Source organism: Schistocerca nitens, chromosome 4 (assembly GCF_023898315.1).
Source record: "Schistocerca nitens isolate TAMUIC-IGC-003100 chromosome 4, iqSchNite1.1, whole genome shotgun sequence".
NCBI lineage: Eukaryota > Metazoa > Arthropoda > Insecta > Orthoptera > Acrididae > Schistocerca > Schistocerca nitens.
The window spans coordinates 601051488-601074384 of NC_064617.1; the positions used below are offsets into that span (position 1 = coordinate 601051488).

Here is a 22897-nt window from a genome sequence, read left to right on the forward strand (position 1 = left end):
CGGTACTTGAGATCTGCCACTATCGGCGGTTTAAGAGTAAAGAGCCCATGCTGTTAGTTTTTCTCAGCTGGCAACTTTACTGCCGGAAAACCTTGGCTCGGCTCGGCTCGGCTGGGCTCAGCTCAGCTGCCCCTTAACCTAGAGGTGATGTAAGGGCCAGATGAATGAGGAGTGTGCTTCCTCAGCCAGCTACCGGGCACTGCTCGTTAGCGGCGACTCCCCGCAAATTACAGACCAAGGTCACAGGCGTGAGGCGTGCCAGGTTGTCTAAGGGAACACTGAAACAAGTAACGCGCTTAACGAGATCTATAGATGAGTAATTACACGAGCTTCAAATTAAATGTCACACAACGGCTTGTAGCTTGCAGCGTATTCTACGGTATTTCCAATTCAAATACTTCCTTTTAATTTTTATTGTTAAGATGGACACTAGGTATAAGCATCACTATCGCAAATCGAGCACATGAGCGTGTAATCAAGCAGAAAATTTACTTCCATAAACAATATCTATGTGAAATTAGAATCCACATTTTGGGAGCACTGTAAGGCAATGTTTTTCGTCATTAAAACCGACAATGGCAGGGAGAGCGGTGTGCTGACCTCACGCCCCTCCTTATCCACATTCAGTGACGCCTAGAGGAAGAGAATAAAAACACGGCGGCCGGTCAGAACCGCTCAGTTCTTCCCAGACCTCTTCAGACGGAGTTTAGATAAGGCAATGTTTGCAGTTCAGCATTTCTTTGGCGTTTTAAAGCATGTGACTGGCGGAACAAGAACAGTGTTGCCGCTGTAAACTCAAATAGTAGATAGACAGACTAGTCAAATGTATATTACCGCTCTCCCTTACTCATGCGATGTGGCGTAGTCGTTAGCGATAACTGGAAAGGGAAAGGGATGCAACTCTATGTAGGCAGAGACCAGTTGACAAAACCGGCAGATGAAGATGGAATAGGCTTCACTGGGGAGGGGAGGGGGGGGGGCAGCAACCAGAGAATCAGTCAGGTCTTTTGATGGCCGCTTGTGCACTTACCACAACAGGTAGAGCTCAACCACAGATAACCACATATATTACTCGCACTCTTAATAACACAACGGGAATTCTACCAAACTCTCAAATGAAAAGAATTTCATTACAAAAGACCTATTGGAGAACTACAGAAAGATGCAGTGCACACACCAGTCAGCCAAATAAAAAACATAGATACGAACTGAAGGCTAGTGTGGTCTGACTTCGGATGCGACTTTACGTTGAATGCTGCGCTCGACCAACGCATCACTGTATCGAACAGTCGGCTATTCAATAATCCTTGCTTTACGGAAGTGGATTAAATTAAAATTTGCAACGCTATTAAAAACAAGAATAACAAAAGTTAACACCCAGAAGATAATGTACACGGATTTCAAAACGTTCTCGGCTTCAAAGACGAGACCAATTACGTCGCTTATGTATTCATACTACGTCATCAGCGATAGAGATAAATCTGTAACTGTGTTCAAACAGTTCTTGAACCAAGAAATTGGATCAAAAGAAAATTTGCAACGTTAGTAACAACAACAACGGCAGAACTTAATACCCGGAGGATAACGTACACGGAATTGAAAACGTTCTCGGCATGTGAGACACTCATCTTTGTCAAGAGCATCAAGTACAACTTTAGTGAATTCTACTATAGCTGATCCCGTATTTTTGCCACTTCGGAAACCAAACTGTGATTCTCTTAAAAGGTTGTATTTATTCAGGTAATTCATTACTCTGTCTTTAGTAATTGCTTCTACTATCTATGAGAATGGTGACGGCAGGGAAATGGGCTAGTAATTTTTTATGTCTTCTGCATTACCTTTTTTTAGCAAAGGTACAACTCTTGCGTGTTTTAACTGCTCTGGAAATTTCCATGATGTGAAGTATTCATTTAATATATTTATTAAGCGGCCATGTATAATCTCTATGCATTGTTTCGGTACACACATTGGTACTTCATCTAAGCTTACAGACTTTTTGTTTTTTTAGTTTTTGAATAGTTTTAGTGACTTCATTCCCTGTGGTTAGAAGTAACTTCATTACTTACAAGTGTCATATTTGCTTTGGGAATTTTTGCTGTAACTTCTCTGAAACACTTGAAAAATGTCCGTTTACATAGTTTGACAAGTGTTGTGGATTATTTATTACTTTATCCCCCTACCTTAGCAGTATGCAATTCTGAATTTGTTTGCCTCTCCCCGTTTCGTTTTTTATAACATCCCAGACGGGTTTGCTTTTATTGTGTGCATTTTATATTATTTTGTCATTAAATGACTTTTTTGTAGCAATCATCATCTCCCTATAGATCTTTTAGTATCTGTGATAGAAATTTAAGAATTCTGGATCATTGCGACTCTTTTTCATGGAACTGAGGTATTTAAGTGTTTGTGGGGACTTCTTAATACCTGCTCTTTTCCATTTGTTTTTGTGAGATGTTGATACAGACATGCATACTTTAGGAAATGCCTTTTCGAAGTTCAATTTAAATAATGTGGAGAATTTAGAGAATTTCATATTCACATTGGTTTCCTTATACACTTCATCCCAGCTTTGTTTTGCCAGTTCTTCTGAAAAATCTTTTATTTTGATTTTTAATATATATGTCGTTTGTAGGCTTGTAGTTTATGGAATGATTCGATGCCTTATTTTAGTGTTGTTATTTGTCACAGATGGTCTGATAGTACGAGATCTTTTTCACCTACATCACATTATTCCCTGACCATCTTTGTGGTCACATCGTCAATTACTGATGCAGTCATTGTAGTAACCCTTGTTGCACCATTGACCAATAGGGACATGCCGAAACTTTGAAGGATGTTTATGAGGGTGCCGCTGGATTCATTTATGATATTAGTGTTGATGTTAATGTCCCCACGCAGAATTGTCGAGCTTTGTACTTGAGACTTTACCTAAAACTTCTGTTAATTTATTGAAAAAAGTGTCCACACTACCACTGGGAGAACTATACGCACACAAAATGATTAATTTCTTGGTGATACCAAGCCCTGTTAATTCAGTATCTGATATTTCGAAGATTTTGCCTTCACTTACTGTACTGAGGTCACGTCTTGGTTTGAACTGTGTTACTTTTCTGATGCAAATGCATGATCCTCCTCCCCTTAAAGCAGTTATGCAGTAAGAGTTTGCCCTTTCATACAACAGATGCGATACTACATATTGGATTTCTGTGTATCTACACCAATGCTCAGTAACATAAACTACGGGGAAGTTCAAAGATTGGAGCCCAGCTTCTAATAGTACTATTTTATTTTTTATTGATTGACAGAGAATTTTTAAGTCCGTGAAATGTACCGTGTTACTCTTTCCAGTGGTTTGTTTTTCTTTGTGACATCTGGTATGTGTGATATTTGTGGTGTTAAAATCTGCCTTGGAGTGATTGCTCCAGTATTTTTTTAAACTGCTGGAGATACTCTTTAGACAGGGGAACCTGCTGCCTGCATTTCTCTTAAAGAAGACTTTCTTTTTCTACCCATGACAACAGATATTTGACTATGTGTGGCCCGAGATCCACCCCCTATAATTTCATGAACTAGTTGTACCAATCTTCCCTTGCCAGTCCTGTTTAGGTGTAGGCCATGCACAGTGAAACCCCATCTGTTGATAGTCCCTACGGGCACCAGAGTAATATGAGCAAAGTTGGCTGCCCTCAGAGTCATCCTAACTCCACATTGATTCGCCTTACAGCTCCATCAAGGTGTGGTCGATCATGACGCCTGAACAGCTCAACAGAGTGTATGTTGGTGCCATGAATCAGGGAAGCTATCTTGTCCAGCTCACCACCTATGTCATATGCCCCACCCCTGTCCGAAATGTTTCCTGCCCACCCACTATTACTACATGGTCCTTTAGCTTGAAGATACTGGTGGCCTGGTACGCTTCCCCTAAACTTTCCTGTAACTGAGGGTCTACATCTCCCCCATGGCTACTACCCAGCAGCAGCACTTTCTTCTTCGTAACACTTTGTACATTCCTAGGCTTCTTGGCATTGGTTGAAGTGTGCTCCACATTTCCTGCTCCTCGTTCTACCTGAGGCTCTTCTCCACTTAATTCGGGCAGTGGTAGATAACTGTTTTTGGTGTTGATGATAAAACTGTCAGATCGCTTTTTCTTTCTTCCTACCCTCCTACCAGCTGGCAGTTCCCAACCACCCTCTTCCCCCTTATCTCCCTTGTTCCTTATCAGTTCCTTCCTCGCTTCCTCAAATTGTGCCTGAAGGGCACAGATTTTCTTTTTTTGTTCCCCAATCAAAATGTTTCTACTGCACACTCTGCAGTTCCAGGACAGAGCCTCCTCTGTTCTCGCAACATTCTCCCCACTGCAACCCCCCTCCCCTCTCCCCCAGTGAAGCTGAGAACGTGACAAAGATAAGTGTGTCACATGTATATTTTTGGATCTTTCTAAGGCCTTTGATACAGTCAACCACAAGATTCTATTAAATAAATTAGAAACATTAGGAATAAGAGCTGTAGCTAATGACTGATTCGATCATAGCAGAGAGTACAAAGACTAGAGGTAACAGATACTTCAAATAGATCCAAACTTTTAGTAAAACACTTATCAGAACCAAAATACATTAATAAAGCGGTTCCGCAAGGTAGCATATTAGGACCAATACTATTCGTTATATACAGCAATGACTTTCCCAGTAGTGTTACTCATGGTGGAAAAATTCTCTTCGCTGATGACAGCAATATTATAGTCATTGAGAAAACAAGAGAACTCCTTGCAGAGAAACCAAATGAAACTCTCAAGGAAGCTTACGATTGGTCAATAAGCAATAAAGTGACATTGAACATAAAGAAAACTAATGCCATGAATTTCGTTTGAACAGGGAAAATGACAATGTTAAATTACATGTAGATGGCACCTCTATAGACTGTGTAACAAATACAAAATTTCTAGGAATGAATATTGATTCTCAGTTGAAGTGGTGTGAGCACACGAAGGTACTTGCAAACAGAATCCATCAGCATGTTATGCCCTTAGAATCCTATCATCAGCTTGTAACATGCAGTGTCTTTTAGTTGCATACTATTCATATGTACACTCAATTCTTAGCTATGGCACTCTTTTTTGGGGAACAAGTGCACAAAATATGAACTCAATTTTGAAACTCCAGAAAGGAGCCATAAGAATAATAACCAAAAATAGTAGTCGAGCTCATTGTAAAGATCTGTTCAAAATATTGGGGATTTTATTGCTCTGTCTTAATACATTTACCAGTCAGTTGTACACATCAAAAATAACATTGGTAATTACTGCACAAACAGCTCTGTCCATGACCATGGAACAAGAGCTAAACTCTACTTACACTTGCCAACCAAAAATAAACAAATAACTCAAAACAGCATTTTCTACCAAGGAATAAAGCGGTACAATAAATTACTAAAAGAAATTAAAGAAATTGCAAAAATACATTTATTTAAAAAGGTACCTAAAAAGTACCTGTTATGCAATGCATTTTATAAACTGAAGGATTACTTAGAAACAAAAAGAATAGGTGTTTGGTAAAAAAAATGCTATACAAATAAATAATAATAATGATTAAAAACATCCAACATTCCACATAACACCTTCACACTATGTTTTTTCCTTCTTTTTTTCTTTTCTAGAAAAACTTACCCCCAAGTTATGCATAGCACAATACTAACACCTCTTCCTCTTTCTGAGCTCAACATCTCACTCATTATAAATGGATGGTGACTCAGTTTTCAGGACAGAAAATGGGAAGTTGCGGTACAGAAAATGGCCCAGAGATCACCAGTGTGTGTTTGCGTCTGTGTCTGTGTCTGTGTGTGTGTGTGTGTGTGTGTGTGTGTGTGTGTGTGTGTGTGAAGTGTTATGAAACAATGTGTAGTGACTGGCAGTGAGATATGAGTGAACAGTGTGGCATTACATTATTTAATAAATTATTTGTAAAAAAAGTATTGTATACCAGGAGTAAATCTAATGATTGTCTCTAACTAGAAGTCTGTAAATGTATGTGTATACGAATTAGCTTATTCTAAATTGGTCTAAACTTGTAAATAGTTTGACATGTCCTATATCCTTGTAAAAAGGGCTCTGAGGATGAATAAAGCTACTACCACTGCTGCTACTACTACTACTACTACTACAAGGACCAAAACAGTTACGTGGCATATATGCTCCTATATAAACTACGTCATCAACAATGGAAGTAAATCTGTAACTGAATTCAAACTGTACTTGAAACAAGAAGGGGCCACATTTCAACAGCAACGGGAAAAAGCAGAAATGTGCCCTTTCATGCACTTTTTACGAAACTAATGTTATTTTTAAAAGGAAAACAACATAATTACATTTCAGAGGAAGTTTTGAGTTTGCGTAGAAGTAAAGCTCAGTGCCTTCATTTCAAACGAAGTAACACCACCTTTTTCATGCGCCACAAATTAAATAACAACAGTCCCGTTAGAGAAGAAAATTTTGATTTTAAGAGGAAATAGAACTTCTTAGTTAATTTTACAGGCTCAAGCTTCTTACGGAAAAAGAGAATAGCTGAAGAAAGTTAGCCATTAAAAAAAATATAGAAAAAAGCGTTGCTAGAAGGCGTGTTGCTCGTCTCCAGTTCAGGCCCTGACACTAGCAATTACTTGATATTTAGCATTTATCTTTCCTGAAAGTTCGCGCGTCGGAGGTTCGAGTCCTCCTTCGGGCATGGGTGTGTGTGTCGCCCTTAGCGTAAGTTAGTTTAAGTTAGATTAAGTAGTGCGGAAGCCTAGTGACCGATGACCTCCGCAGTTTCGTCCCATAGTCCTTACCACAAATTTCAGTTTATCAATTTTCATTTCTGAAATGTCTAATGTGTGTATATTCTTTAATATTCTATTTTCGTATATGCACAAGCATTCCGGAATATTCCATGTCTGTATAAATAGCTGCACTCTCCACCCAGGAGTTCAGTTTTGTTCTGGCTGTACGTTGTTGACAGTAATAAATACCCTTTCCTTATTAAATGTTGAACCTTATTAGTGACACTGTCTTCAGAATTTGACTTGATTCTCGGTTAGACGTGATATATTATAAGCTGGAATAGGACAGAGTTCTGCAATGGGGAGCTCTACACGTAAGTCGCGTACGGAACATCAAAGTAGCTCCTTGGATTTCACTCTCCAGAGCGCCTGCAACGATTAGTGGTATTTCCACAAGTAGATGAGGCAGTCTGCCACGAGACTTAATATCTGTCGCTGTACTGCAGAGGCGTTGTAACACATAAGTAGAACACTCCTTCTGGTTTATCTTCTTCAGTAGTATACCACGTTGGGACACACTAAAATAATTATTAAATAAGTGCATGTTTTTCAAGGAAGATCATATTCTCCAGCGTTAGCTACAAGCGTCAATTTGATTCAGATTTACAGAATACGAAGCAAATGTACTGATCTAGGAAACATCATAGTAACTAGTACTACTGCTGAACAAGAAGCAATTCATGCAACCTGCAGAAAGAGGTTCGATGAAAATTTATGAACTTAAATACAAACACTCTCTTATTCATTCTCCTGTATCTGTCTTTTCTAATGTGTTATATACGTTTCTGGAAATAGAGAAACTGAAAATATGTACATAGTACCGTTTTGTCTAAAGGCATAATCTCCACAATAATCACAATTCTTACAGATTATTATCTCTATATGTAAAAACGCAGTCTTATATTCCGTGTACACCTGGTCATTAAGAATTTCACATAAGTGTGAATCTCATTCGGTTGACCAAGTACTGAGAGTTCAAAGCCAAGACTCAGACCGCACGGTCAGCTAGAGCTGCTCTGTGTAACCGGCCGCAGAGGCGGGCTGGAATGTTAGTAATTTCTGGCAACCGACGATGGACTAAAGGCCATCCTTACGCTCATTGAAGAGTTTCTGTATGTGCACCGAATGGGAACTTCAAGAGTACGGCTGTCTCTCACAGCACATAGAGAGAAACTGAGGGCTCGATTTCGAGTACTCAAATGACATCTCACAGATGAAAACCTCTATTTTTTGTAACTAGAGGAAAAGAACAAAACGATATTGGAAACTTGTAATAAATTGAGTAGTTGCCAGACAGTGAACGATATAGGATTAGGTCTAAAGGTAAAAATGTGAAGTACTTAATTGCAAATCAGGCGGAAACTTGATTAATAGAAACTATTTTTGCATGTCTAAGAAACATATTTACAAACTGCTATTCGAAACTTTTTTAGCATACGTAACAATGGAAATTATTTTGTATATTCTCATATAGGTGAACTTCATCAACGGACGTTGTTCAGGGATATTTCCAGAGGATTTCATTATATGTCTGCCTACCTCATAGGACCCCAAGTTCTGGAACGGTATTCTAAAATTCGTTGCATAAGCCTCTTGTACGACATTTCTTTTACTCATACAGTGCATTTCTCAGAACGTTTTCTGGAAATCATTCACCGCCCCTAATACTGCTTTTGTGTGATTGACTCATTTCATATCGCTTCTTAGTATTAAGCCTAAATATTTGTACTGTAATGTGTTAAAGAGGTTCTCCAATGAACTTGTAATAAGTTGTTGCAGGATTCTTTCTCTCTGCCTAAATATTACCTCAGATAAAACCAAATGTAAAGACACAACCGTCCGGGTATCAGAGCTCAGTAACGTGCCATTTCTGGGATTCAGGGAAGCGAGCCTGCCCCAGATCGATCCGTCTCGCGGATTAACCTGGTGAGCTGGGCAGCCTGGGTGTGATTTTTAGACGGTTTTCCACATCCATCCAGGTAAATATCGGGAGGGTAGCTACGTCATGCCTCTTATACGCGCTACACGGATATTTGTGGAAAGTTCCCAGACTTGAAATCATGATATTTACTCCACATGCAGATCCAGATTTCGTCCAGGAGTGGCGGGGGGCGGGGGGGGGGGGGAGGGGGCGGGAGTGTTACTGTGAGAAAGGACATCCGTCCACCACCTTCACCAACATTGCAGAAACAGTATAAAAATTACCTCCACATGGAGACAATGGAAAAGGGCAAGGAAGTAGAAGAAAAGGAAGAAGTAGAAGAAGAAGAAGAAGATCAACGCGTAAACAGAGATGCTGCTGTTCATTACACCTGTCTTCCGTCTTCCTTCCATGCGTTACGATACGCTCCGGGTACGCAAGAGCATCTGCAGTGAACAGTCTTATGCAGGTGCTGACCCTGTCTGCTAAATCGACCGTGCGTACTGAAAACATAGGGGTACTATTGCGCTTTCTTGGAGAGCACTTGATGTCTTTCCTTTAAACAAACATCTCTAAATAAGAAAGCTGAAGGGTGTCGATCACATAATAACATTAAGGAACAGGTCAGTGCAGTGCAATTGCTAAATATGAATGGGAATTGGACATGGGTTCTAATCTTCCCCTCCCCTCTCTGTCCTCTTCATCCTCCTCGCCCTCCCTTTGTCCATCCCCTCGTAGCCCTTCTCTTTCTCTTTCCACCCCTCACCACCTTTCTAAAGCTCCTCCTCCTCCTTCCCACTCTCTCAGTCCATCTCCTCCTTCACGCATCTATCCATTTCCTTCCCATACCTTCTATGTCGATCTCCTTCTCCCCCGTCTCTCTAACCTTGACTCGTGCTTATTGTTATTGCAACCGAAACCTTGATCGGGAAAATGAATGGATAAATCGGTTGTGATCACTGGTATACTGCGTATGAGAGAGAGACCTCTCCATCTGCTGGATGTGTGAGAATAGTAGCTTTGGTGACAGTATTTCGGATAGTTTCAATCAGCGAACACGTAGGATTGAAAATGGCTCTGAGCACTATGGGACTTAACTTCTGAGGTCATCAATCCCCTAGAACTTAGAACTACTTAAACCTAACTAACCTAAGGACGTCACACACATCCATGCCCGAGGCAGGATTCGAACCTGCGACCGGAGCGGTCGCGCGTTTCCGGACTGTAGCGCCTAGAACCGCTCGGCCACTCCACGTAGGATTACAAAGTTTTGGACGACTCAGATTGCCAAGAACAAACTAAAACAGGACAATGTTGTGTATAAATTTTTATTTATTATCATATTTAGAGGGAAAGAACGTATTTGGTACAAAAATTTCCTTAATGGCACAAACGCCCTACTGTCGTAGTTTAAACTGACGGCGTACAATAAAACGAAACCACACATTCTCATAGTACTGCTCAGTACTATCTTCCTCGCAGTCAAATGGTTCAAATGGCTCGGAGCAGTATGAGATTTAAATCTGAGGTCATCACTCCCCTAGAAATTAGAACTACTTAAACCTAACTAACCTAAGGACATCACACACATCCATGCCTGAAGCACGATTCAAACCTGCGACCGTAGCGGTCGCGCGGTTCAAGAGTGAAGCGCCTAGAACCGCTCGGCCACTGTGGCCGGCTCCTCGCAGTCAATTTTTATAGAAAACCTGTACATCGTTGGAAAATATGTCCGCGTGAATGTTTGTTAGAGGATCATCTAAGCATTTGACGTAAACCGATGAAGAACTTCCTAGGTTTTTGCTAACAACGTTCCATATATTCATTAGAGTGTTGTGTAAAAATTTGAAGGAAATGGGTGAAGAACTTTTGGAGATTTTCGGTAAAAACGTTCGCCCTTATATATATTAGATATACAGGGTGCATCATAATTAATGGCGTAAACGCATAGTGTTGAAAGTACACGACACTAGAAGCAAAAAAGTCGCAGTAACCATAGGGTCGAAAATGCATACCTTAAGACCTACGAGCAATTTTTCATCTTCGATACTGTGAAACAAATCTCTTCTACTGCAAGTTCTTTGCTTTCCATATTTTGGGAACTGGTAGTATGGACCAAAACAAGAACAAAAGTCCAGTAAACATGTGCTCTAAAATGCATTCAAATGGTTCAAATGGCTCTGAGCACTATGTGACTTAACTTCTGAGGTCATCAGTCGCCTAGAACTTAGAACTACCTAAACCTAACTAACCTAAGGACATCACACACATCCATGCCCGAGGCAGGATTCGAATCTGCGACCGTAGCGGTCGCTCGGCTCCAGACTGTAGAGCCTAAAATGCATTCCTTAAGAGCTATGAGCACTTGTTCATCTTTGCTACTTCGAAACACAACTCTTTAAATGATCAAGCGCTCGTAAGTTTTAATGTATGCGTTTTCGAGCACATGTTTGCTGGACTTTTTTTTCTTATTTTGGTCCATACTACCAGTTCCCAAAATATGGAAAGCAAAGTACTTCCAGTAGAAGAGAATTGTTTCACAGTATCTAAGATGAAAAATTGCTCGTAGCTCTTAAGATATGCATTTTCGATCCAATGTTTACTGAGACTTTTTTGCTTCTAGTATCGTGTATTTTCAACTGTATGTTTTTACGGGATTACGATACACCCTGTAGATTATATACCAAAAAGGAAGAGTTTATGTCCAACGTTCCTCCTTATATCTTACATATTTGTCTCTCTATCGAAAATGAATAGCCTATGTCCGTCCGAATGTTCATTAGAGAGACGTGTAAAAATTTGAAGTAAATTACTCTAGTACTTTTCGAGATTTCTGGTAACAACATTCAACAACGGCTGGTCTTTATGTAGTGGTATAACTAATCATTGTCCTAGAATATCATCTTGATATACTGAACTGATTTTGAATTATAGGGATCCCGCAACTATACATTTCTAGTGTTAAAATATGTCTGCAACCCAGTCGTTTTCTACTGAAGTCCAACACTGATGTCTTCAGACCTACACAAGGAATCTTGAAGAAAATAGACACCAGTAGATGTAGTTATATTGAATAATTTTATTTATCTACCCGTTTCGGTGTCTCATCGGCACCATCTTCAGGCAACTATACACGAAACTAGGTAAGTCATCCAGTCGTTAGCCCGCATCCCGTGGTCGTGCGGTAGCGTTCTCGCTTCCCACGCCCGGGTTCCCGGGTTCGATTCCCGGCGGTCTCAGGGATTTTCTCTGCCTCGTGATGGCTGGGTGTTGTGTGATGCCCTTAGGTTAGTTAGGTTTAAGTAGTTCTAAGTTCTAGGGGACTGATGACCATGGATGTTAAGTCCCATGGTGCTCAGAGCCATTTGAACCATTTTTTTTCCAGTCGTTAGTGCTGTTACAGGGACTATATTCAGCTGGTTTCCATAGACTTGTAAAAACTTATCGGTCGATGTCGACCTTTCAGACGTCGTTAGAGGTGCCAGTGAGGCAGAGAAACTGGTCAGTAAATAAAATTATTAAATAAAATTACGGCTGTTGGTGTCTACTTTCTGAAAGTTTTCGACCAACCATCATACGATCCCATTTACACAAGACGGAGCTACAGATACACACGGAATAGTTGTAACAATAGTCCGCGCTCTTCCTGTGTCCACTGCCGACAGCATCCCAAAAAGCAAATGCAACTGCCGACGAGATCGCAAACACCGAGGCAGCAGCGCAGCACCGCGACGTACCTCTCGACGCGACGCGAGTGGTCGGCAGTCTCGTGGAGGAGTCGTCGGGCGGTCACTGCGGGACACGGACACTGGTTGCTGTCGCGGACGCACAGTGGAGTGGCTGTTGGGCGCAGGCAGCGGGCGGCAGGCGGCGACTGAGCGGTGGGCGGGCGGCGCGGCGCCGCAGCCGCCGCCAGCCGTGCCCCACTCTCGCTGTCCGGCCCACGCCGCGCCACGACTTTCATCGCGCTCATCACCACGGCACGACACAGCGGCCCGCGGCCCAGCCGGGGCACGCACCGTCAGCAGCGGCAATAGCAGCGGCGAGAGCCGGCGAAAGGGCCGCGTCCGCCTGCTGACGCCCCACGGCCTCTGCCCGGAAACAGGAGACCTCAGTCCATGGCCAAATGACGTGTCCCATCGCATGGCTGTGCAACTTACACTTTCAGATCCTGAATGGGCAAGCTACTTTACAATATGACTGTCTGCCCCTATTTTCTCTTATTTCCGACTGCCTTGTCCGGGTACCTACACTGCGCAACAGAATTAAACGATCACTTTTTCGAAAGCCCGTAATTCCTACCCGTTCCAACGCTTAAGCTAGAAAGCTGACTCGAGGTGCACACAATCTTCCTCCGTAACGGTTCAGAAGCGTGGTGCCCTGCTGACGTCACCCTCGAGAACGAAACATCACAGCTCAGAATTTCATGTGACTCGTAAGGTGGGTTGGGTGGTTTTTGGGGGAGAAGACCAGACAGCGAGGTCATCGGTCTCATCGGATTAGGGAAGGGCGAGAAAGGAAGTCGGCCATGCCCTGTGAAAGGAACCATCCCGGCATTTGCCTGGAGCGATTTAGGGAAATCACGGAAAACCTAAATCAGGATGGCCGAACGCGGGATTGAACCGTAGTCCTCCCGAATGCGAGTCCAGTGTGCTAACCACCGCGCCACCTCGCTCGGTTAAGGTGGGTTAATAACATCACAATACCACCAGACTTCACCACAATTCTGTCCAACGCCGCCGTGGACGCGTCACACGACTATAAGGTCGTCACAGTCCTCATTACCCATATTTCACCCCTTCATTTGTCGTCTATGCCATGCCATGAAGGTTAGAACCACGAATCACACCATTGAACTGACGCTGTTTTTTTATGAGTGTCCGAGGGACACCTCCCAGACACACCGCCGCTCAGAATGACACGGAATGGCCTCCGGGGATGGCAAAAAACACCTCGAGGAAACCAACTCTTTCCCCGGGGCGTTGATTCCTACACAATTCGCAGTCGGAAACATCAGTTTGAGATGAGCAACAGGATAAAGTCCTTGACAACCTTTGGTCACACCCTCGTACTTTTTCAGCCCTTCTCTACGGACATCCCCACTGAACGTGATCGCGCCCCTTTGGAGCGCAGCACGATTGCAGCTGTTGCTCTCGTGTACAGGATGGAGCCATTAACGACTGTTCAACACCATTTGAACTTGATCCGAAGAAGCAAGAGGTTCCTATGTCTTTTTATGCCTCCTATTTCGCGTTCTCCTATTTCGGGTTCTCCTGCGGCTTGATCGCAAGGGGGGGGGGGATGCACTGATTGTAGGTCATCCGCAATCGAAGAGAGTCGAAAGGGTTACTGGTCTACAAGCGCCTGGGATCTGTCTGCACAGATATACACTTTTAAAATTCTCAACTAAGGTGGGCCGGTGACACCGAGGGTTTCGCAGAAGTGGGCAGCCTTAAAAGGACACTCTGCTGTTTAATTCACCCGTGTGTCAATGTCACATCGCCACGTGATCACAACACAGATATAAGCAAGAGCGACGAAAAAAGTATAAGAACTCTTCGCTGCACTACATCACGTTGAAATGGTTTTGAAAGGGCTCTAATGGTTCCAACCTGTAGACGAGAGCAAAAACTGCGGTCGCGCTGCGCTCCAAACAGGTGCGATTGCTTTCGATGAGGATGCAGCTCTGCAATGTCCTTAGAGAAGGTTTGAAACGCCCGAGGGTGTCACCAGTGTCAAAGCTTGTGAAGAACGATTTCCTGTTGCTCGTCGCACTGCGAACTGTCGATTTCGATTGCGAAATGTGTAGGAATGAACGCTCCAGAGAAAGGGGTGTTGCATCGAGGCGCTTTACGCCTGCGCCTGCGGCCTCTTTGAGTCGGTTCTTAGCGGCGGTGTGCCTGCAACATTTTCCTCGGCCCTTCGTAAGACAACCGCGTGATTTCAGTGCTAGGAGCTACGGTTCTCTTAATCTCCGCGAAGGCATCTAAAGATGGGTTCAAATGTTAATAACCGCGTGACATGTCCACGATGGCGTTGGGAATATTTGTGAAGAAACTTTGGTGCCAACGTGACGTCATTAACCCACCTTGCACTTTGTAGTGTAATAAATATGTAATGTACTGAATCGACTGTCAGAAAGCTAAGTGAGAAAGATGTTATCTGATGAGAGACTCTATGATAATTATATCGTTGACTCGGAATATTACTCTCTCTGTGGTTTACTCGTAAGTAAGGGTAACTAGAGTTTTCTGTTCGCTTCTTTTGATGTTATGTGGAGAATTGTACAAGAGACACAATAAACCGTTATTATTTCATGAGAGCAAAGGTGAGCGTCACGACCTTTATTAGCATTTTTGGAAGTATTGATATAGCAGAATTGTTTCAGATTGAATGCGACGTGTACGGGAAGAGACGTGGACAACAGCACTCGAATCTGCAATCTCATGTATGAATAGTTGCTAACAATATCCAGCCGTCTCTCCCAAGACTCTTTATACGCGCAACAAACAGCAATTCTTTTAACAGCACTATCACAGACAATTTTATCACGTTGTTACGACCTTTTACTGCGAGCATAATACATCGACAACAGACAAACAAAAAATAGACAAGCACATAAAAGAATGTGATGTGTCGGCAGCTGGGCCAACACCTTGTAGAATGAAGTGGCTGAAAGTGCACGCTAAACTAACGCAGACGGGCGTGAAGTACTGGAACATGAGACTTATTAATGAATAAGAAGAACAGTACGTAGCTGGAATAATATACTTAACTTTATTCTCTTGTTAGAATACATCTCTTGAATAGTAGTAAGCTATAAGCACTGATACAAATGGCGCCTTGCTAGGTAGTAGCTATGGAATAAGCTGAAGGCTATTCTATCAGTCTCTCGGCAATTGAGAGGAAGACTTGGTAGGTCTGGTCGCAAGCTATGTCGTCCGTACAACTGGGGCGAGGTCATGTCCGTGTATTGTGACCTGCCATGTGGTGGCGCTAGGATTGCGATTACACAGTGGCGACACGCGGGTCCGACATGTACTACAGGACCGCGGCCGATTTAAGTTACCACCTAGCAAGTGTGGTGTCTAGCGGTGACACCACATTCCTCCCCCGCAAATCGGCGAACGGTCGTGAGATAAGGCTTCCGCCCGCCGTGGGGAGGACCCCATGTTGACGTATGCGATGAGGTGGGGAGCCTAACAACAGGCGAGGCCGTGCCACCCGCACCCGGCCATTCGGTCCGAGGGGAGCTAGGAAACGCCTGCAAACCTAGTCCAGGGTGCACGTCAACATGAGGTGTAGGCGCACGTAATGATACACGAGGGGCCGAAGAGTCGACCTCCATTGCGTCGGGGAAGCCGACGGGCGAAGACGACATCTGGTCCGGAGCGGGCAAGAGGTCCATGGCGGAGGACAGCTGGTCACGGGAAGCGAGCGGCGGCGCGCGACCCAGGGAGGCGCGTGGCGGCTGCAGCGAAGCGTCCACTGCGGGCGGCGCCGGCGGCAGCTGCGGCGGCTGCTGTGGCGGCGGCGGCGCGACGCCATGGGGCAAAATGGAAGGCAGCGTCGGTAACACCTGGGGATGAGGCGAGCCAGTAGATGGGTCCCCAGGGCGCTGACCTGACGGCTCCGTCGCTGAAAGCAGACGGGGAGCGGCAGAACCCAGGCGACGACAGAGGCGCAGCTGATTGAGATGCCGACGCACCTCACCAGAGGCCCCCAAAACCAAATACATCGCGCGGCCGAGGCAGCGAAGAATGCGCCCTGCGAGCCAACGCCGTGAACCGCGATAGGTGCGATAATAGACAACGTCGCCAGGAGCAAAAGCAGGAGTCTGCCGCTGCACAGGAACCTGATGCGGCGGATGCAGCAAAGACATCAGGGTGCGATGAGATCGACCATGGAGCAATTCAGCCGGCGAGCGACCATCGCGGGGCTGAGAGCGATACGATGACAAAAAGAGCAACAAAGCGTCCTCCCGAGAATGCGATTCTTTCAATTTCAACATCTGTGACTTGAAAGTCCGGACCAATCGTTCAGCGGCACCGTTTGACTGAGGCGAAAACGGCGCGGATGTCAGATGGTGAATACCATTGGCCTTGCAGAATGACTGAAATTCTGCGGACATAAATTGTGGGCCATTGTCGGAAACAATAGTCTGCGGGAGACCTTCAATGCAAAAGATAGCAGACAAGGCTTGGATTGTGGCAGAAGACGTCGTGGAAGACATCCGGACAACAAAAGGAAAATTACTGAAAGCATCGACCACAACCAACCATCGAGCATTCCAGAACGGACCAGCAAAATCTATGTGCAAGCGTTGCCAAGGGGAAGTGGCTTTCGGCCATGCAAAGAATTTCCGCGGCGGTGCGGATTGTTGTTCGGCACACGCCACGCAAGAGGAGCACATATTCGTAATCGCAGTATCCATTCCGAACCAAGTACAGTGCTGACGAGCAAGTTGTTTCGTTCGCACTATACCCCAATGTCCTTGGTGAAGAAGCTTTAAGACAGAGGACTGTAACGAACGTGGGACTACGACTCGGGATTGATCATTATCGGAACGCAACAACAAAACACCACGTCGAACAAAAAGTCTCTCCTTGTGAGCAAAAAAACGGCGAACCAACGGATCCTCGATCCGTGACTTTGACAAGGGCCATTGCGTAGCAACAAAACGCAAAACAGTAGCAAGGACAGGGTCAGCAGCTGTGGCTGTAGCTACACGACGAAAATCAATCGGAAACGATGCGACCACGTCATCGGCTTCCGAATCAATGAACATGCAAGCAAGTTCGGAAGAATCGAATGCTTTATCCTCAGCAACAGGCAAACGGGACAACGCATCAGCGTTGCCGTGCTTAGCAGTGGACCGATACAAGATATCGTAGCGGTACTGCGAGAGAAAAAGTGACCAGCGAATGAATTTCTGCGCTGTACGTGGAGGTACAGGCTTGCTCGGATGAAAAAGCGATGTCAACGGTTTGTGGTCTGTGATGATGGTAAAGTGACGACCATACAAGAAGTCATGGAACTTGGTAACACCAAACACGAGAGCTAAAGCTTCTTTCTCTATTTGTGAATAATTTCTTTGCGCAGAGGAGAGCAATTTGGACGCAAAGGCAATAGGGCGATCATGCGAGCCATCTTTGTGCGCAAGCACAGCACCGATCCCGAAATCCGATGCATCTACCATCAACAAAAGGGGTTTTCGGGGATCGAATGGCGTAAGGCAAGTATTTGAAAGTAACGTCGATTTCAACTGGCGAAAGGCGCGTTCGCATTCCGTCGTCCAGACGAACGGAACACCTTCACGGCGTAAGCGATGAAGCGGAGCTGAAATGGAAGAAGCATTGCGCAAAAATTTATGATAATAATTTATTTTACCCAACACACTCTGTAGCTGTTTCAAATCTTGCGGAGCAGGTAAGTCCTGTATGGCACGGAGGTGCTCTGGACTCGGATGTATACCTTGGGCATTTATGACATGCCCCAGGTAGGGTAAGTCCCGAGCGAAGAACACACATTTGTCCTTTCTCAAGCGAAGACCATTCGGACGCAATACCTGAAATAATGTTCGGAGATTTTGCAAATGTTCTGCTTCTGTCTGTCCTGAGATCACAATATCGTCCAGATAGTTCGCAGCAGTAGGGACCGACGCACAAACAGTTTGTAAATATTGCTGAAATAAAGCAGGGGCGGATGCACACCCGAATGGCAGTCTTTTGAAGCGATACAAGCCAAGATGCGTGTTGACCACCAAGACGCGCTGGGATTCTTCGTCCACAGGTATCTGCAAGTACGCATCTGCTAGGTCCAATTTGGAAAAATATTTTCCCGGGCACAGTTTGTCAAAAAGATCTTCCGGGCGGGGCAAAGGAAAAGTAGCAGTCACAAGTTGTGGATTCACAGTTGCCTTGAAGTCCACACAAAGTCTCAGTTTTCCGGAAGGTTTTGGCAAAATTACGAAGGGCGAGGCCCAGAGAGAAGCCTGCACTCGTTCAATTACACCTTGAGATTCTAAATCGGCCAATGTTCTTGCGACCTCATCACGCAATGCGTGGGGAACATTGCGCGCTCTGAAAAATTTCGGTTGCGCGTTGTCTTTCAATTCCAAATGCGCAGCATAGTTCTTAGCGCAACCAAGGCCCGGTGCAAAAATGTCTGCAAATTCTTCACAAAGACTAGAAACACTGGCGGAAGGCACAGTCTGATTCACTGATAGGACCTGATTTACTATAGACAAATTAAACAATTGAAACAAATCTAAGCCAAACAAGTTCACTGCACTAGAAGAACGAAGAACGTAAAATGATACAAGTTTTGTTTGTCCCTTGTATGTTGCAAGAAGGCTGCACTGTCCTAACACAGGTATATGCTGTCCGGAGTAACTATGTAACTTAACATTGGCGGCACGCAATGGCGGTTTGTCCAGTTGTTTGTACGTGTCGTGATTAAGCAATGAAACTGCAGCTCCGGTATCGAGCTGGAATGGTATCACTTTGCCGTCAAAGTCTAAGTCCACAAAAAGTTTATTGTCCTGCTGACGACAAGAGCGACTGTCACGTGCAATTTGAACTGATACAGGTACAGAAGCACTTGCGACTTTACGGGATTTCCTGCGACGTCGACACACACTTAGGGTGGGACGAACACAGTCACTGGTAGCTAAAGTGTCACTGGACGGGTGGGAATGAACTACATTAATGTCCATGGGCGAAGGTCCACGAGCCCGATTGTCCTGGGTTCGAGTCCGGCGCGAAGCAAAAGGCCTGGAATTATTGCGATTGTCTGATCTAAGCTTTTTCTGGCAAACACTTTGTACATGTCCTTTCTTTTGACAGTAAAAGCAAATAGCTTGGCGTGACGGGCAATTTTCACGCGAATGTCTAGTTGCACACCGCGGGCATGATTTCACTGCAGTTGCTTGCTTACGCGGCGCACGTGTTTGCGAGCGAGGCTGCGACGGGCGCGAGGGCCGCTTAGCGTCCCGTGCAGCGGGCCCGGCGGGCTGATTAATGTGACACACTGCTGGCGAAGTTTCAAATGAGTCCTGAGCAAAGTCAAGTGTGTCTTGCCTATCCAATATGTCTATCACTTGTTGAAGGGAGGGATTTACGAGTTTCAAAATCTGTTCCCGTATGCGAACATCAGAAACGTTCTGTGCGATTGCATCACGCACCATTGTATCGGAATATGGGAGGCCACATTCACAGGCAAATGCGCAGTCTCTAGTAAGGCCTTGCAAAGTTGCAACCCACTCCCTATTAGTCTGACCGGCCGTACGTTTTGTACGAAAGAACGTATACCGTTTTGCAACTACATTTACTGTTTCTGTGAAATAGGCATCTAAAGCCGACAAAATTTCCTCGTAGGTCAGAGTTGCTACGTCGCGTCGGGGAAACAATTTCACTATCACACGGTAGGTAGACACACCGACACAAGAAAGCAAAAACGGCTGCCGCTCTTTACCTTGAATTCTGTATGCTGCGAGATGAAACTGGAACTGGCTGGCCCACTCAGTCCAGGTTTCGCACGTGGCCTCAAAGGGCCTAAATGGCGGTGCGACAGCGTTGTGTGGCTGCGGTAACGATGAAGCGGCGGCTGCCGCATCGGTTTGCAGCGCACGTTGACCCTGGACGAGCTGTCCAAGGGCTTCCAATAACGCCTGCGTCTGCTGATTCTGCAAGCGAAAAAATTCGGACAGTACATCTGGAGATTGTGGCGAAGCCATGACACAAGCAAATCAGAGCACAAAAAGGGAAAAAGAACAAATCAGTCCAAAGCAGAAAAAACACCGTCTCTCGTCGCCATGTGATGTGTCGGCAGCTGGGCCAACACCTTGTAGAATGAAGTGGCTGAAAGTGCACGCTAAACTAACGCAGACGGGCGTGAAGTACTGGAACATGAGACTTATTAATGAATAAGAAGAACAGTACGTAGCTGGAATAATATACTTAACTTTATTCTCTTGTTAGAATACATCTCTTGAATAGTAGTAAGCTATAAGCACTGATACAAATGGCGCCTTGCTAGGTAGTAGCTATGGAATAAGCTGAAGGCTATTCTATCAGTCTCTCGGCAATTGAGAGGAAGACTTGGTAGGTCTGGTCGCAAGCTATGTCGTCCGTACAACTGGGGCGAGGTCATGTCCGTGTATTGTGACCTGCCATGTGGTGGCGCTAGGATTGCGATTACACAGTGGCGACACGCGGGTCCGACATGTACTACAGGACCGCGGCCGATTTAAGTTACCACCTAGCAAGTGTGGTGTCTAGCGGTGACACCACAGAATGTACCACATTGGGGACAGATGATCAGGACACCGTACATGAGCAGACACACACGGTTGTCATAGCAACAAAAGTTTGTATGTGTATTGTGATTAATATTGTATGATGTTAATTGTATTTCCTTTTTCATGTAACCATTTGTGACAAAACGAGAGAACAAAGTTACAACAAAGGAGATAAATAGCGGAGATATGCCAGTCTATATCGCAGTTATCTACAAGGAGTAAGTGTACGTTGTCATATTCTATTCTGCTGACTCGTCTATGGGTAGTAGCAAAGAGTTAAGTGTCGACAGGCACATACTTCCTTAGTAGATTAGCGGTAGTTTGTGTTACAAATTGTGTGTCAGTTCAATACGACTATTTGTCACAAAACGGCCATCTGCATAACCATTAGCAAGTCATTAGCTACTGAGTAAACAGTATATGTTACACAAGTTTTTAACGCATCATTTAGTATTAATTATTGTGTGATTATATGGATAAGACACGATCTCAGACCAAGATGGCTCAATCGGGTGAAACTATTGTGCCTCAAACTAATGTGCAGGAGGTAGTTGACCCTATGACAGTTTTACTGAATCGAATAGAGGAAATGTCTCGAGAATTTCGAGAAAGTCAAGCTGCATCTCGTAACGAACTACAGTCTGCTCTGCAAAAACAAATAGCAGAATCACAGTCGATTCAGTACATTACATATTTATTACACTACAACGTCACATGAACTTGAGAGATGCGACCTTTTTTGGTTGTCCCTATCTTCTGACCATCTTCTCCCGCTCCTCTCTCTGTCCATCTCCTCCTCCCTCCTATCTATGTCCGTCTCCTCTTTCCCCTCTCTGTCTGTCCACCTCCTTCTCCTCTTCCTCCCTTCTATCTATGCGTTATCACTCCCATCACAATAGGAGGCTGGTGGTTCTTACCCCTATAGTATTTCTTTCCAGGTCGCAATTAATATGTGTACCAAACTTGGCTGAAATCGCTCCAGGAGTTGATGATCAGCTTCCACCCATGGACTTGCAAGCGTACGCACATGTCGAATATATCTCACAGATTTCAAATGTATTTGTACACATGTTTCATCTGTATTTCTAGCGGATTTCACCAAGCAGTTTTATTTTCATGCAGTTCAATGTTTATGACGTCTACTGAACTATGTTTCGTATAATGATATAATTTAGCAGTAACGTATAGTGGTATATGCACCTACCGTCTGTGCAATGTGTATAGCTAGTAGCAAAGAAGTGATAAGTTAAAACGTCATGTTTGATGCTGCAGGTTTTCAAGCATCTCAGTATTTGACGTCATATCTCCTCAATAACGTACAATGATACATTTGTTTGGGTACATTCGCCGGTAAATGCAGTTGCTGTCTTTGAAATGTGATGCGAATTGAGTTAGTAGTAAAGAAGTAATAAATTAAGACCTCTTGCTTCATGCGGGAGCTTTACTGCATAAAAAGTGGAAAAGTAGCAAGCGACAAACTTTTTTCCTTTCATAATTTTGTGTTGTCACCGACAAAAAGTTTTGTTAAGGTTTGCCCCACAACGATTCTTTCCAGATAGTAACTGATACGCGTACTGAGTCTGTCTGAAGTCGGTGCCATGTTTTAGGAGGAGATGCGGAAAATACATACATACATATGAACATCCATTCTTATAATACATATGAATTCACATCCGCCCTTTATAATGCAAGCGTAAACAATATAACTATAAATTTTAATGGCATGAATTGCAGACGAACTGATTACATCATGTCCATGGAGGTGAGTATCGTTGAGGTTCTTGATATTACTACACTGCTAACACTTAAAATTGTAACACCGTGAAGGTACAAGGTACATGTGGTTCCAAGGTCATGGCACCTCT

General features: G+C 44.2%; 1 protein-coding gene across 1 annotated transcript in view; it reads right to left on the bottom strand.

Annotated features, from left to right (window-relative positions):
- LOC126251612 (chymotrypsinogen 2-like) overlaps positions 1 to 12594 on the bottom strand; it is a 392513-nt gene extending 379919 nt beyond the window's left edge. The window contains exon 1 of the mRNA XM_049952152.1: positions 12469 to 12594. The gene's annotated coding sequence lies outside the window, so the exon portion shown is untranslated. The remainder of the gene's footprint in view (positions 1 to 12468) is intronic.
- Between the last annotated feature and the right edge of the window lie 10303 nt (positions 12595 to 22897).